The sequence below is a fragment of the Pinus tabuliformis genome, chromosome 5_1 (genome assembly GCF_031772625.1).
Source record: "Pinus tabuliformis cultivar Carrire ecotype Pingquan chromosome 5_1, CPIR1, whole genome shotgun sequence".
In the NCBI taxonomy this organism is placed as follows: domain Eukaryota; kingdom Viridiplantae; phylum Streptophyta; class Pinopsida; order Pinales; family Pinaceae; genus Pinus; species Pinus tabuliformis.
Window position 1 is genome coordinate 55,001,908 of NC_142305.1, and position 16,564 is coordinate 55,018,471.

Below are 16,564 nucleotides of genomic sequence, written 5' to 3' on the forward strand. Positions count from 1 at the left end.
ACAACTTCACTGCTATCCCTATCCACTAAAGTATTCTCCACGCATTCCAACTGATTTGCATATTTTTCTATTTCAGGGATTCGATGGTGAATGTAGGGAGCCATCTTGTTTTTCTGTCTTCTGCTGCAGATGAAGTCATAGGGATCATATCTCCACATGAAGCTTTGTTTTAGTTTAAGTCTCTGAAGGATTTCCTCTGCTTCTCTTCCAGCTTCTCGGCTATTACATACAAAGGGACCTAGCTGATCTTTGATTCTGAGCTGGGCCTTCTTTTTGGCCTTAATAAAATGCACCTCATCTGAGTTGATTATCTGACTGTAGTACTCTAGAGCAAATAACCTCATTGGGAGGTATCTGGGCAGTTTATATGGGGCCAACTCACAGCCATAGATCCTAATTTCTGTGTGATTTTGGTACAAGTACCAATCTCCCACTTTGTGTTGTTTTGACAGCTGCAAGATCCTCCTGATATCTAAACTGATTCTTGGAGGAGGACTTCCTAGCAGCATGGTCACTACAGGATGTACAAAAATATCTATGAAGTCTGTGTATGGATATGGTGAATCATAATTATCAATCAAAGGATTCCAAAAAATCACTAACCTAGGATGACCTTTAGTATCAAGCTTTTGGATAGTGAAGGGGAACTTGTAAGCTTGGTAATATAAAAAAAGGTGGTACAAAACTGAGGAATACTTAAATACTCTTTCATTACTCATTCTTAGAAATTGTTCATGCATCCTATCAGCTATGAACTTGGCATAATCATATATAATAGCAGGAGGTTGTCCTAGAGTGAAAATGGACATGAAGGCTAAGAGGATTTCATCTATGTATTCACTGGCAGTATAGCCTAAGATACTAGATATCATTGACATAATGTCCTGGCCAAATTGAGAAAATATGGTATACATATATGGGGGAGGGTCTTTTGGAATATATTTCACTTCTACAATAAAAGTCTGGAACATTTCAGCAAGTTTGGCAGTAGTAAGCTTGGGGAATTTGTCCAACAGGTCTCCAATTGAAATAGGGGTTAGATTTTGCCCTAGTTGTAGTTGCAGCATTTCATTGATTGACTCGGCAGTTATGTTGAAAAGTATGGTATGGTTAGGAGACATCACTGCTCTTTGATTGGGGATGTAGTCTGCATGGCAATAATGGACGATTTCTGGAAAGATGTGCACCTCATGGAATTGATACTTGGGCAAATTAGACTCCCAAAGACCTATTTTATCAGCATGGTTTAGGTATTGGTCTCTGTATCGGCAGTATAATTTGAGTGGGGATTCATGGATAGAGGTGTCCTTGATTTGGAAGTCTTTATCAGCAAGGGGAAGGTAATCCAAGTCTAGGTGAGGAGTGGTAATTGGTCTGACATCCATGGCAATTGGGGCTGCCATTCTCAGTTCTTGTGGATTTGAGAACGGGGGAAGTAAATTGTCAGTTTTTAAGGGTACTGGTGGTTCAATTCCATGTGGGTTTACGTTACTAGAGTTCCCTTTTAATTTCAATTAAGAAAACTTAGTGACTGGTTCGGAAATTGACAGAGCTTTTAATGATTCTGGCTTAAATACTTGGATTTGAAGAAAATTGGGTCTGAACTAGTTAACTGGCGATTCTGAACAATTGAAAAAGCTTCAATCAGGCTAGAAGGAAATCTTGGAGCTTTATGGCATCTTCAGAGTGCAATTGTACGTGGGTTGACGGCTTTCAACGTTCACAGGTGCATGCATGGAAGTTTATAGTTAAGAAAATGATAAAAACAATGATTTGGGGCTTTTTTGGATTTATGCGCGAAAAGTCAATTTGGCGAGTACCGGTAAACAGTAGCAGTTTGTCGCGTAGTGGGGTGAATAGTGGCGATTTTGGCGTGTATCGGCTGGCAGTAAATGGTTTACTTTGCACAACCTTTGGGCGCTTGGTGGTATTGGGAGGAGGTCGCTCGAGTCCATTCATCGAGCACCATGTCGCTTCGGGGGCCCAATGGAAAACAGCCCATTTCGAGCGGGTATCGTTCGGATTTCAGGCCCTTCTGAAATCAACATGGGCTGTCGAATGGGGAGGGGAGAGATTCTGTGGTGGTCGGGCACAAGAGTTGCACGGAAGGTAATGGAGGGGCCCGACAGGCATTTAAACGTGATGGTTTTGATTTAATTCGGGATTAAGGTGAAGGTTAATGTATCGGGCGAGATTTCATTGGTGGACGGTTTGACTTTAATTAATCGCAGATCAATTAATTATGTCAATTAGTCGGGTTTGGATAAAGTAAAGTTTATATTTCAAACTTTGGGGTAGGGATATTAATATTAAAGGGATTTAATAAAATATATGGGAAAAAGGGTTTCTTTTTTCGGGAATTAGTAAATATAAATAAAATCAAAAGTTAATATGAAAAAGGTGGAAAATGGATTGCGCTAAGCATAATGTGTTTTTGTAATTCATTTGCTTTTTACATAGAAACATTATAACTTAGGCTAAGTGTATTTTGTGGGTTTTCATAAAAAAGGTGTATTCATGGGGGTGATTGCTTTTCCTTAGGAAAAATAGAGTTTTAACCTTAGGAAAAGGGATTTATTAGGGAAAATGAATGAACTAAAGGGGGGTAAATTTTTATGAGGGGATTTAGTACTTAAGATCTATAAGTCATTGGGCCGAGGGTCCGGTCCCTCCAGAAGTCAGAGAAATGCTTTGAGCCCCTTTGACTTTAAGATTTTGGGTACTTAAAACTTATTTTGGGAAATTAGTTAAGTAAAAGGTGAAATGAGTGAGGGGAAATTAATCAATTTGACTTTGTGAACTTTATGCCAGTCCAATTTCTAATTCATACTTAGAACTTTCATGATGAGGGTGATAAATATGCTTTTGTCTAACAATCATCACAATTCTGCAACCTTTCTTCAACTTACCCATCTAGTCATCCTACCATTTCTACTTCTCTTTATTAGGGTGCATTTGAGCAAGCAAACCCTTATCAAACATTTTTCTTTTCTTTACAATGGTAATCTAACTAAATCCAACCTTATTACATCCAAGGGCTCAGATTAAACAGTTGAGCTTCTTTTATTTACTCTACCTATCTACTTATTTGCCAAGATTACACTGTTTGGTCAGATTTTATTCTCTATCCATAAATATGAAATTGAAAACATGAAATAGCCAAATTTAAACATTTTGACTATCATGGATTGTGGCATAGATTACAAACTGCACACAATCATTTATTCTGCATAAAAGGTAAGTAGTATTGGAATTTTGACTGTTAGAAAATTATATATTACGAAGCAATGGAACACATAAAATATTGCAGAAATATAAACACAGAAAACGCACAAAACAAGAGAGACACAGATATACGTGGTTCACCCAGTTTGGGCTATGTCCACCCCGAACAGCCAGTCCTTCCTTTCTATTATCCAGCAAAATGAAGAGACACAACCTACAACAAATCCGCTGTAATATCCTCTGTTTTCTCTCACAGTCTCACCTCTCTCTTTCTCGCTCATAGAATACACATCTATTTCGCAGCCTCAAATACAATACCCTCATACAAAGAGAGGGGTTGCCTTCTAGGGCAAAAAACCCTAAACTAAACATAAGTTCTACCATCAGATCATCCGCCTAATGAACGGCCCAGATTGACTAGAAATTACTATACTCTTACAAGGAAATTTTACAGCTGTTTTTAGCTTCGGGGGCGCTGCCCCCGAAACCCCCCGCCAGGCCCCCCCCTGGACCCCCCCTGCAGCGAATATTTTACGGGCGACGTTGCTGCCCCCATTTCGAACTGGGGTCCTATGTGGCGATACCTTTGAATATAGAAGATAATCAGGCTCCACACCCAACATTGACTAGCACACTTTCATGGTCTTTTCTTTTCTTGGGGTTCATATTTTCCATCTTTTTTGACCTTTTTATTCTTTTTGTCCTTTTATTTTTCTTTTAGGACATACCCTCTTTATATTTTTTAATTTTTTTGAATATGGAAAACATTTGCAGAAAGCAAAGGTATGCACATATTACAGGTTTAATCTCAGCCATTCAAAAATTATGACTCCTATTGGTATAGGAACCTAACATGAGGGACCAGAGGTGGAAGATGAGAACAACCAGCAGGACAATGAGCTCCCAGCTACACCAGAAGAACTAGTTATCTCGCTCAATGCTTTGGCATGCATTTCTTCTCCCCAAACTCTCAAAATCAGAGGTTTTGTTAAACATTGCCCTGTAGTAGTCTTGATTGATAGTGGCAGCACGCATAACTTTATCCATCAAAGAGTCGCAGAAGAAGTGCATTGTTTTGTCAGAGCAGTCTCTAATTTCCAGGTCCAGATTGCTGATGGGGGGGGAATGAAATGTGACGGCCGTTGTGAAAATGTCAAACTTCATATGGGTGATTACCACCTAAAGACCCACATGTTTGCCATCAACATGGGTGGGTGTGACATTGTCTTGGGTGCTGAATGGCTCCGCACACTCGGCCCAATCACAATGAATTTCCATAAGTTATATATGAGCTTTAAGCATAATGACCACACGCATACCCTCCGCGGACTCCAGGCAGGTGCTCCTTCTATCATCAGCTCACATCGGATGGAAAAGTTATTAAAAAAGGGCCACCATGGAGTTATCGCCCAATTTAATGCCATCCAGGCCTTTGAGCCCACTTCTCTTCATATTCATCCCAAGATGCAACAAGTCTTAAGAAACCATCTTCAAGTCTTTGACAACCTCATGAGCTTCCACCCTCGAGAGGGGAACATGATCATAGCATTACTTTGGTCCCAGGGGCACAACCACCAAATGTGCACCAATATAGATACCCTTTCGCCCAAAAGAATGAAATTGAAAAAATCATCAAGAAACTCCTGGAAGCCGGTGCCATTCGTCCTAGCATTAGTCCTTATTCATCGCCTTTGGTCATGGTGCTCAAGAAAGATGGGGAATGGCGTATGTGTCCAGACTTTAGGGCCCTCAACAAGTTGATGGTCAAAAATAAATTTCCCATCCCGGTTGTTGATGATTTGTTGGATGAACTAACTGGGGCTCAATTCTTTACTAAGTTAAACCTTCACTCAGGCTATCACCAAATTCGCATGAAAGAAGTAGACATTCTAAAGACTGCTTTCCGAAATCATGAAGGCCATTATGAATTCCTGGTAATGTCATTTGGTCTCTGTAATGCCCCATCCACTTTTCAAAGCCTCATGAATCACCTGCTCAAACCATATCTCATAAAATTTGTCCTTGTTTTCTTTGATGACATCCTCATCTACAGCCTCACCTGGGAAAAACATCTTCATAATGTAGACCTGCTCTTACAACTTCTCGGGAAGCATAAAATATTTGTCAAATTGTCCAAGTTCTCTTTTGGCATGAAAAAAGTTGAGTATTTGGGCCACATTTTGGGGCGTGAACGTGTCAGGGTGGATCTCAAAAAGATCCAGGCAATGAAGGATTGCCCCCAACCAAAGACCTTGAAGAGTTTGAGAGGATTTTTGGGTCTCACCGGCTGCTATTGCAAATTTTTCTGCAATTATGGTCGCATTGCTAGACCCCTCACTCACCTTCTCAAGAAAAATTTATTCCTCTTGAATGATGAAGTGCAACAGGAATTTATAGCTCTCAAACATGCCATGTGTTCCACTCTCGTATTGGCACTACCCGACTTCACCAAATCTTTTGTGATTGAATGTGATGCTTCAGGTACGGGTATTGGGGCTGTCTTAATGCAGGAAGGTCGACCCTTGTCCTTCACTAGCCAACAACTAAGTGGGACAAATTTGGGACAATCTACCTATGAGAAGGAGATGATGGCCATCTTACATGCAGTGGATACGTGGCGACCATACTTATTGGGGCGGCATTTCCAAATCCACACAAACCATCAAAGCCTTAAATATTTTTTGGAGCAATTCCTATCCTCGCCACAACAAAATAAATGGCTAGCCAAAATGTTGGGATATGATTATGAGATAATTTACAAGAAAGGGTGCGAAAATGTCGTAGTGGATGCTTTATCATGCCAATTTGAGGAGGAAAACACCCTGCTAGCAATCTCTCTTCCCATTCCAGAGTGGATTGAAGAGGCTCGCAAGGAATGGTTTTCACATCCTTCACTCTCCCAACTCATAAATAAATTGCAAGCAAATCCAAATTCCACAACGGGCTACTCTTAGCAGGATGAGATTCTTCGCTATAAGGACAAAGTAGTGATATCACCAACATCTACCCTCAAAAGTCGTATTTTGGCAGAGTTGCACTCATCTCCCACTGTAGGCCATTCAGGCTTTCAGAAGGCTTATGATCACACTTGGCATTAATTCTTTTGGACATGCATGAAAAAAGACATTCTTACTTTTGTAGTTGAATGTGATGTGTGTTAGCACGACAAAGGAGAAATAGTCAAATCCACGGGCTCTTTACAGCCTTTGCCCATCCCTACCTCAATCTAGATGGATGTTTCTATGGATTTCATTACTGGTCTTCCGAAGTCAGGAAACAAGTCATTCATCATGGTGGTTGTGGAAAGACTTTCTAAGTATGCTCATTTTTGCGCCCTACCCCCTACCCCACCCTTTTACACCCACTTCGGTGGCTCAATCTTTCATGGGTCAGATCTTCAAATTGCGTGGCATGCCCACTTCCATTGTGTCTGATCGTGACCTGATTTTGACCAATAACTTTTGGCAGGAACTCTTCAAGCTACAAGGTACTAAACTCCAACTCAGTACTTCCTATCATCCCCAAACTGATGATCAAACTAAAGCAATCAACAAATGTCTGGAGACCTACCTCAGGTGTTTCACTTCAGAAAAGCAACATCTATGGGTACAGTGGTTACCTTTAGCCGAATGGTGGTATAATACTAACTATCATGCCACCACCAAGATGACTCCATATGAAGCAGTTTATGGTCAACTACCCCCTTCACCTACTTCTTATATCCTGGGATGCTCTAAGGTACAATCAGTGGATCAACTCCCACAGAACTGTGCAACCATGCTTGCCCACCTCAAAGATAATCTCCATCTAGCTCAAAATTGCATGAAGCAATAGGCAGACCAACATCGTTCAGAGCACACATTTCAAGAAGGGGATCAGGCATTCTTGAGGCTGCAACCATATAAGAAAACATCACTTAAAGAAAAGGGTTTTCAGAAATTATCTCCAAAATTCTACGAACCGTATCAAATACTTCAGCACATCGGAGAAGTAGCCTACAAGCTAGCCTTGCCACCCACTGCAAAAATCCATCCTGTCTTCCATGTCTCATGCCTCAAGAAAGTGGTAGGGAACAATTGTAGAATTAAAACCAGTCTACTGGAATTGGATGAAGAAGGTTCAATTTGGCTCCAACCTGAACAGGTTCTTGACACACGAGAATGGCACCTATGCGATCACACGATCAAGAAAGTCCTCGTCAAGTGGAAAGACACCTCTCCAAAAGATGCGACCTAGGAACCAGCCACTATTATTCAGCAATTTCCGAAGCTTCAGCCTTGAGGACAAGGTTTTATTTATGGGGGATGGCATGTTAGGGTCCAACCCTAACCCCCTTATTTATGTAATAGGGTCGTGTCTTATTTTGTACTTGATCCCGACTCTATTGGAGGTTGCCCCCTCGAAGAGGAAAGTGAACATTGCTTTCCTTTGTGAATAATAAAATTCATGCTGTTATTTCTCATTTGTTCTGTGTTCTGGGTTGTATTTCTTCACATATTTGGTATTCTGGCATCTTCTCGCAGGTCAAGGGCATAACACAATCATTCACCTTTAGGAACACATAGCTTAACTAGCCTGTAGAGTCACCCATACTGGAGATGGTAATCAATGGTGTTGTCGCCATCGTGCACATGACTCTGAATTTGCAACTGTCGAAACACCTACTTGACGTCCTTATCCTCTAAATATGCCTCTTTATATACATCAAGGGTGAATGCCTCCATGTGGATCATAGTTACCAAAGTTGTGATTTTTCATGTGGGTGGCCTTGAAAGCATGTCAACCAACTTGTTTGTGATGCCTTTCATGTACTTAATCAATAAATGAAACTGTTATAGAAACTCCATCCACTTGTAATGTCTGGTATCCTATAGCTTACTCTAACCATGCAAGTTATGTAGTGGTTGGTGATCTATGTGGATTATTTTCTCCTTTCCCATCAGATAGTGCTTCCACTTCTTCACAGCTTGCACCAGGGCATAGATATCTTTTTCATAGGTAGGCTAGTTAAGAATTTCCCCATAAAATACTTCAAAATGGTGTCATACAGCCCTTCCTCCCTAATCAAGACTACTCCCATAGCATACCCAATCGCATATGTCTCCATTTCGAAAGGTTGTTGCAAGTTTGGTAATGCAAAATTAGTGCTTTACTAATATTATTTGTTAGCTTCTCAAGGGTTCTCTTTTGACACTTTCCCCACTAGAAACTCTTGCCAATTTTTTTTATGGCACTACCACTGAAAATGAGGCTATGAGCTTCATCGGGTACTATTCTTCCCCAACAAAACTCCTAACCTCAGAAACAATAGTAAGCACCGACAATTTCATGATGGCCTCCATCTTGATAAGATCTATCTTCAACTATCTTCCACCTATCACATACCACAAAATACACCAAAGACAATTGTGCAAACTCACACTTCTTAAGATTTGCTAGCAGCTAGTGCTTGTTTAACATCTCCAATACCTGCATCAAATGTGAGATGTGCTCCTCCCAAGTAGCATTTTATACTAGTATATCATCCAAATAAATAATAACAAATGAATATATAAAAGGGTGCAATGTACCATTCATTAACCTCATAAATGTAGTTGGTGCATTGCATAGTCCGAATGGCATGACTAACCAATCATACAAAACTTGCTTGTTTTTGAAGGTGATTTTCCAAGTATCTTCTTCTCTGACTCAAATTTGGTGATATCCAAAGTTAAGGTCCAACTCAGTGAAGTACTTCGCTTGTTGCAACTGATCCAACAAACTATCTATCATGGGCAAGGGGCACCTATTCTTGAGTGTGATTTTGTTCAATGCCCTGTAACTAATACACATCCTCCAAGTCCCATCCGTTTTTGGCACAATGATGATGGGTGACCCACATGGTGATGCGCTCATTCGAATGACACCCTACTATAGTAGTTGTTGCAACTATTTCTTCACATCCCTTTCTTCTATAAAAAAATTCTTGTACAGTCTAATATTTGTCAATGGGGAGTTCTGCAATAGTTGTATCTCATGATCCACTTCCCTCTTAGGTGGTAATCATTAAGGCTTTCAAAACACATCCCTATACACCTATATAAACTCTTCTAGTTATTTTTTTTGTTTCTTAGTATATCCTTCTAGGGATGCCTTTCCTCTTATAATCCCTTCTACAAACTATTTTTCTCTTAAAAATAGTAAACATACTTTTTGCTGGAACTAATCAATTTCTTGGCTTGATTGTCACTTACTAGTGAAATTTTGATTTACCTTTATGCATATTGATGGTAAATGATTTTCCATCCTTGACGAGCCTATACTAGTTTTGGCTCTCAACATGAATATTACATCTCACATGTACATGTAGGGACTTCCAAACACCACTTCACATACATTAAGGGGAACCACATCTAATTCTACTTTATCAATAAATCAACACTAATGGAAAATCTAATTTTGCACTATTTTGTTCTTCAACTATGCATTCTTATTTACCCATACCAATTGATATGGGCTTGGGTCATTACAAGCTTCCAACCCCAATTTGTTGACCAACTCTATTGCAATGAGAGTCTCTTGCGATCTTGAGTCAAATATAGCATCAATATTTGTTTTCTTAACCTATATCTTTATGTGGAAGAGTTTGGTCATTTCTCTCTTCATATTGCTCAAGGCTACTTAGATTCACCTCCTTTTGCACTGACATACATACAATCTTCTCATCCACATCCAAGGTGCTTTCAAATTGCTTGCTCGAATCGGTGGCCATGAGCTTCTTCTTCTTATTGTCTTTCTTTTTGTTATTCAAGTTAAGCCCTGGATGCAACTTCCAACAATTCTCCTTTATATGGTCATCAATGTTGCAACGAATGTCAGGATCTTTGCACTAGTGACTGTTTTTACCCCTTTCCACTTCTTCATCCCCTCCTTAGAAACGTCTTATTTCTCCTTCTACTTAGATCCACTTGGTTGCCGTTTCTTGAGGCCTATGTTCTCCAGGTACTATGCTTGTACCCAAGCCTCATCCACCAATCTAGGCTTGAACAAAATTAGTTGTGTAGACCTCCCAGATACTTGAGGCATACATCTAGGTTCTTTAGGGAGATACCCAACATTATGTCCATCTTTCCTAACTTCGTGGTGTACTCTTGTATGCTCTGCCCTTACTTTTTCCTAAAGTAGTGCCATCAGATTCACTAGTCGTCTACATACACAATAGGGTGAAATTGTGACTTTATGAGGGTTTTGAATTCCTCTTACTTAGTTACTGGAGGTTCCCTCTCCAACCTTAAGGTGTATGTGTGGCTTTCCCACCAAGTGAGGGCATGAACCTCTAATTTTATTCATGCAAATGAAATATTTTATCTTCCTCAATATGATGGACACTGAAATGAACTTCTAATTGTTGAAACCAATGATTTAGCTTCAAAGCATCGATCTCACCTTGGTATGACTTAATATCGACCTTCACTTCCATTCTAAATAGGGATTGTGAATGATTCATGACACTTGAAATGGGTTGATCTTTTTTCAGGATCTTTCTTCGGTTGGTTCTTTGTTTCTTCTTGATCTCTTGATCTCCCCTCTGATTTTTCCTCTGCATTAGAACCCCCATCTTCTCCAAATATCTCGAGCTTATTGCTCAAGGTTGACATGAGGAGATTCATATTACAACTTGTATCTACAAATTTTGCTTCCAACCGTGAAAACCTCTCATGTGTAGGATCACGAGGGTCATTCACAGATTCATCGACCATGATTAGGGTTTTATGACTTTTGGCCTAGTCGATCTAGGTCCCTTACAAATATCCATAATATAACCAAATAATCCCACTCTATTACCAATAGGATCTGTAAACTACCATGGATATTCCATGGGATAGTTCATCATAATAAATCTGATAAAATTATATTTAAAAGTCCAAAATCTACACTATTACGATTTTATTTCTCTTTATATTTTTGGATATGTAGATTATTATTAATTGTGTATGCATACAAATTAAAATTATGCATAAATTAAAAAACAATGAAATAAAATCTCACAAATCACAATTTGACACCAAATATGATTTGGGAACCCTTTCGGGAGAAAACCCAGCTAGAAGGTGAGGTCGCTATGCTATCTTTCTCTGAATAGAAAATGGTTGTGAGTACAAATAAGTATGGCCTATGGCTTGTGGGATAATACAATGCAAAAATTCTCTCTTTGTGCTCTATCTCATATCCCTCTCAGCTATTTTTTTCATATATGGAACACATGTACTTGAAAGAATGGAATCCATACTCCTAGCGGCCGAGTTATAACATAGCCCGATAGCCCACTAGTGGTTAGGTTTGACTACGTCAACTCTTAACTAGAGTTACAATATGGAATATTCTATAGTCCTCTTCATTATAATCATGTGGATAGGCCCTTTTTGATGAATAATGATGGCTGGCGTGGCATACTCTTGAGTTATGGTGGTGAAAATAGGAAGGTCAACTTCTAAGTGGCATAACTTTTGCATATGGACTTTGATTGACACAATTATTGTGTCATTGTAAAGATATTTGTGTGTAGAATATGAAAAAAGGGTGTGGTGCCAAAGGGAAAAAAATTAGCCCCAAGAAATATCATTTGATGCCTAAAAAGGATCTCGGAAGGTTTCAAACCCCAATTTGCCAAACTATGTATTGCAGGTAAAGAGGGTCCTATGAGTTGATTCCTCCACTTTTTCCACTTTGAAAGCATCAAGATGGATGAAAACAATATAATGATCCAATCCATATTAGTTGAGTTGATATTTGAATTATGAATTGTATTATAGCATTCTTTTGTTAAAGAGTGTATTGTCTGCTTTTATTTCAAATATAGAGTCTAAATACACAAAGGCCTTATGCATGAGCATAAATTCCACACAAACACATTCATGCATTAACATGAAGGAGTTTGATAACATTTAAGAATTGATATTTGATGGAGTTTCATTGTTTATTTATGGGTATTTGAGTGTAACATGTAACAAATAATTTGATGCAAAACTTGCTTCCCTCTAGCGCGGCCTCACCCTCTGGTTTTCAACCCTCCTCTTTCGTCAACGTTCATGGAAATCACTGGTTCTTATCCCCTGTTTCTAGCCCTATTTTGGATCCTTCCTCTGCGTCCATTAACCAGAGCCCTCCCCTGGAATCTGTGAAACTATCCCCTCTCTCCCCATCTTTTCCGGGAGATGAAATCTCTCCCTCTAAGAACACCGTGATATTGGACATTGATTTATGTTGTTGCTCCTTTCCCGAGCCTCTCAATGCATCCCCTCTCTAGCTCCATTTTCGCAAAGCTCAGTTTCATCCTTCAAGGACTGTCAGCCCTCCTCAATAGGAACCTTTCATGGCATGCATCCTAACCCTTTATCTACCTTTTGGCGTAGCTCGATTGCCTCCACCGTGGATGGTAAACCCTCCACGTCAAATGGGGTGCTTGTTTCACCCTGCTATCTTTTTTCTTCCTTCTCTCGTGCTTCATTACACCTTGATCCTTACTCTTCTTTAGATTTGGACCTTTCCAAATTCTCTTACCTCATGCCCCCTCCTAAAACTAATTGTGGCATTGGTTTCTCTCCGAATCCTAAGAATTCTCCCTCTTCTAATCTTAGTTTTCCCTCTTTTGATTCCTTTTATAATTTCAATAAATCCTTTAGCTCTATTAGTAGGTTTGAGAATTATGTTAATTCCCTCCCTAACATAAATAATTCGTTTGAATCTAAGGACAATCATAATAGTTATTTTAAATTTAATAATTTTAAGGATCATAATAATTATTTTAATAATAGATTCAAGCACAATATTTTTGAAATACTGATAATTACTTCAAACATATATCTATATATATATCTATATATATATATATATATATATATATATATATATATATATATATCCAGTTTATGATTAAGCAATCATACTTAAAAAATTCAAAAACCATAAGGACAGTAGAAATCACAATACACAAAGAGAACAGAAGATTTACCTTAGGAAAACCCACAAAATTGTAATTGATAATAATAATAATAATAATAATAAATCTTATAATAATAATGATAATGATCATTTTTCTAATAGTAACGTTAATAATGATTTATTTTCTATAGGTTATGACTATAAGGTTAATAAGGAAAATAAGACTTATTTCTCCTCTTCTAGCAATAGGGTTGTTAATATTTCTATTTTTTCTTTTGATCCTCATGTTTTTAGCCTTTTGGAGAAAGGTTTAAACTTTTCCTTAGCTCCGAGAAAGATCCCTATGCATGATATTATTTGTGACATTGAATTCGGGATACGAGACTTACTGGATGCTACTTAAGATAATATTACACAAGATTGTGCGGTTATCCTGAGAAAGGCTAATCCCCCTAAGAACAACCTTAGCAAACCTAAGTTTGAGGCTCTCAAAGCCTTGAACAATAACAAGGACATAGTTGTTGTTAAAGTTGACAAAGGGGGTGTTGCTATTATCCTAAACAAGGAGGATTACCGTAGAAAAATGTTAGATCACCTATGTAATAGCGGGAGCTATAGAAAACTTGATAAGAATCCCTTAAAAAAGATTTCTAAAACAGTTTCTCTAGCCATAAAATCTAGTAGCATTGTTAGCTCCCTTAGCAAGAAGCTTATTGAGAATAGCCCTCTCACTCCTAGGATTTATGGTCTTCCAAAGATCCATAAGGAAGGCCCCCCCTATGCCCCATAGTCAACACCATAGTAGGGCCAACTTATCTTCTCGTTAAATTTTTAGCTAATAAGCTTAAACCTCTTGTTGGCCGAACTGAATCCTTTTGTCAAAGATTCGTCTTCGTTTGTAAATGAGTTATTGGGTATTAGACTAGATCTAAATGATAATCTGTTGAGTTTCGATGTGGTCTTTTTATACACTAATATCCCCATTAATGAGGCCATTGAAGTCATCAATCACATTACAAATATGTATACTGCTTATTTATTTAAGTTCTATCTCAGCTCTACTTTCTTCAGTTTCGAAGGGGATTTTATGAACAAACCTGTGGCGTTGCCATTGGTTCATCCCTTTCCCTCATGGTGTCTAATATTTTCATGGAGGACTCTGAATCCAAGGCCTTTTCATCAGCTCTATTCCAACCCAAGCTTTGGAAAAGGTTTTTGGATGACACTTACGTCATCTAGTCTCATGGTAAATAAAAGTTGTAGTTGTTTTTCCAACATCTTAACAGTCAATCTTGTACCCTAAAGTTCACTATGGAATGTGAAGTTGATGGTAGCTTGCCTTTTCTCGACGTTCTTATTTCAAAAAGGGAGAATTTTCTTTCTCTCATCATGTTTTTTGGAAGAAAACTCACACATCACAATATCTTCATGTGAGTTCACATCATTTCCTTGCTCATAAGCTAAGTGTTCTCAACACCTTAACCACTCGGGTGTTACGAGTTTCTGATGAAAATCACGTCAAATATCAAAAAACCCACCCCTTAAGGTTTTTAATAAGAATGGTTATAGCAGGTTCCATTGTCTTAGAGCTTTCCTTAAGGCTGAAAAAGGTCCTAGGAATAAGATTGATCCCAAGGAATGATTTTCTGGAGTGCATGTTCCATTTATTCAAGGGACCACAGATAAGATTGCAAGGATCCTGAAAAATCATAAGATTCCTTAGACATTTAGGCCCCTTAGTACTATTCAAAGCTCTCTACGATCAATTAAGGACCCTGTGGACCCCAAAGATAGGAAAGGTGATTACATCATTCCATGCTCCTGTGGGACTCCATACATTGGCGAAACTGGTCAATCAATAAATGAAAGGATTTATGAGCACGCTGCTGACATCAAGCATGGAAGGTCTCGCTCCTCCATTTTGGCAGAACATGCAGAAAAGGCAAATCATCGCATCTGAATCGAAGAGGCTAGGGTCATTGCAAGGATTGACCATTTTCATCATCGTAAATTTAGGGAGGCCTTGGAAATTGAAAAGAGGCCTATTAATCTAAATAGAGACGATGATTGGAGTATCAACAGGTTTTGGATCCTTACTCTATCTTCTTAGGCTCTCGCTTTTCTTTTCTTTTAGGTCTAACTTTATTATTAAATTCTGATTAGAAGACCTTCCTTTTTTTGTTATAAGATTTTAATTTATTTTCTTATTTCTTTGTTAATGATAATATTTATTATAATAAAAATAATATTATTTTCTTTATTGATGTCTTTACGGCGTGTTTTCTAGTTCGAAGACCTTCCTTTGGTTTAGTAATATTATTAATAAAATAAATTGTATTAGTATTATTATTTTTAATAATAAAATTTATTATAATATTAGTTATTTATTAATAATATTATTTATAATAAATTTATTTTGGAATGTCTTAGTTTGACCTTTTCACCTTCCTTAATCAAAACTAAATATTATTAATAAGAAAATTATTATTTATTTCTTACTATAGAATAGTTTTTATATTATTAATGTATTCTTTATTAATGACAGTTATTGAGTCAAACTAGTTGTTATATTCTAACAGCTAGTTAGCTTTTCTCTACATCTATTTATTTTGATGCTTAGATCTGGTTACTCATCTTGTCCTGAAGATGAACCACACTAGTTGGTTTGAAACACGTCGACAAGATTTTCTCCTATGTGATTTTCACTGAAAGATTTTTTGTCATACATATTATGGATCACAGAAGCATGAATTCAAAAAATAATTTATTCTTCATAAAAATGGGGTTACAATCTCATTATTGAGTTCAAGGATTTATTATCATTGGAAATGGCTAAGGTTAAGGTCAAGAACTTTACATTCATTTGTACAAAGGGAGATAATAACTACATCTACATATTCATGTATCTCTTACTAATTTTTTGTGTTTAGTAATCTAACTTGCTAATAATTTTCTTTCATTTCTTGGAATGTGTTGATTGTGCAGGAGTCACTCCAAGTGGCTATATAGACATGTTGCAAGGCAAGAATCCCAAAAGTCAAGTAAACATTGCAAGTGGGTCATTTCTACTTGGGCCTTTTGTACCTAAACGATACTCTACAAAGACAAAATTACATATATCAATCAACTATTGTACTATATGAATAATAGTGAGGACCTTTTTCATGGTAATAGCTATCATTGTATTAAAAGAAAAAGGGTGATGTGCCTATACCTCTGCCCCATCATAAGAAAGAGAACTTGTTTTTTCCCTATTCAAACCACTCTTTATCCTAATCCTTGATTATATAGGTTGATCTTAGGGGTTTCCTTTCTATGTTCCTACAAACATTCTTCAAGTATTTGTATATTATTGTACAAATTGAACACATTTAAGTGAAATGCATAAAATAACATATATTTGATTTTGTAGGTGAGA